The following is a 1,946-nucleotide window of genomic DNA, read 5'->3' as shown; positions in this document are numbered from 1 at the left end:
CAGAGATCCAAATTTAAGAAGATAGAGGTAAATACACACTTATCATATAATAAAATGTTGAACATAAAGCTATTGAGATACAATATTAATTCACTATTAATGACAAGTAATTATGCAAGTGCGAGGAGGAACAGACAAATTAGGGTTCATGAAGTGGTGGGTCATGGCAAGGGAATAAGTCTATGTGAAAATGTTATGAAACCATATCACAAAAAGAAATATATATAGATCAACAACTTCAAAATTATCCTCTTCAAGGGAGAAACCTTCATTACATTACATAAATGAACAGTTCTTGGATGATACAAATTACATGACCTCCTTAACATATATAGGAGTCTGAGGGGTCACAATATAATAAAATCCTACATAAAAATAATAATTTAAGGGCAAAAAATAGCAACAGTGGGCTTCTATGGGGCACAACAATAATAACAACAAGGACACACTAAAAATAACAATAAAGGGACTACACTAGTATTATAGGGACCCGAAATGTTCTTCTCCTTAAAAAAAGTGTTCTCCTCAATGCCTGAGTAGTTATTTATGCTTCTGTATAAAATTCTCATCCTCCCATGTGGAAGCTTCAGCGAGTAATTTCTTCCACTTAATGAGATACTCTAAAATTGATCGAATTTGTGGCAGTCAGATTCTTGTTTTTGTGATTGCTTCAGGCTCCATTATGATTTTTCCTTCCTCTTCAAGTTCTAGAAATATTGTTTGAACTAGGAGCTTGTTACCAATAACCTTCTTTAAGCATGAAACAATATGGAAATCTGGGTGTACTCGAGAAGATGCAGGAATCTCAAATTTGTCTACCATAGTACCAATCTTTTGTAACACATTATAAGGACCAAAATACTTGGGTGATCATTTATTATCCTTCTTAGATTACCTAAGGGAAATCTTTTGTTATGGTTGTAGCTACAAAAATACCCATTTTCCTACGTCAAATACCAAGACAAGAAAATAATTCCATCCAAAAATTTCCAATAAAAATGGGATCTTTGTCACTTACAATAATCTATGGGTTTCCATGTAACTTTTGAATTATTTACATAAATTTTGTATCGAGTATATTGGCTTTAAGAGGATGAGATAATGCACATTTTTTTCGAATTCCACATGGGAGATCAAGATTGGATTCTTTAAGATAAAGTTATGCCAAATCTCAAACGATGACCTCATTATGGATTGTTTCAATAGAGCAAACTTGTATGGAATTCCATGTGTCACTATTTACACCTTAGACCCTGAAATACATGAAAAACTAGATTCCATGTCATTTCTATCACTTTTTATGAAACTCAAATTTGATGCACGAAGAGAAAGTTATGACTATTTTCCCTAGGTTGCCTATTTTAGATTGAGTTCTGGAGCATGCAGAAACCCTAACTTCTTTGGATCATAACTTAGAAAATATAGCGAACCAAGTTCTAAAATTTTTACACAAAGTTCACCAGGATTTTGGCTCCATGTAGTTGAAGTTTAACCTTTTGAAGCTTCGTGGAAAATAACGTTATAAAAAAAATTCCAGATGACCTATTTGAAGTAAAAAAAACTAGAACCCAAAGTTTGATTCCAATGTAATGAAACCAAATCACAAAAATAATATATATATATATATATAAAACGACTTGAAAATTATCCTCTTTGAGGGAGGACACCTTTACATTACATATGAGAAATTTTTCGATGATACAAATGATGATACCTCCTTGGTATATATAGGAGTCTAAGGGTCACAATATAATTAGAGCCTACATAACAATAATAAGGTAAGGGATAGCAATAAAAATAGTTGGCTTGTATGGAGAACAACAATAAAAATATGTTGACTACATGGGAACAAAAATAATAATAAGGGGGATACAGTAACAATAACAATAAGGGAATAAACTAGTATTATAGGGACCTAATAGACAAATGTGTAATATCTAGATGAT

This window comes from Pinus tabuliformis, chromosome 7 (genome assembly GCF_031772625.1).
Source record: "Pinus tabuliformis cultivar Carrire ecotype Pingquan chromosome 7, CPIR1, whole genome shotgun sequence".
Classification (NCBI taxonomy): Eukaryota; Viridiplantae; Streptophyta; class Pinopsida; order Pinales; family Pinaceae; genus Pinus; species Pinus tabuliformis.
The sequence above is the reverse complement of the archived record's forward strand: the minus strand, read 5'-3'. Positions refer to the sequence as shown.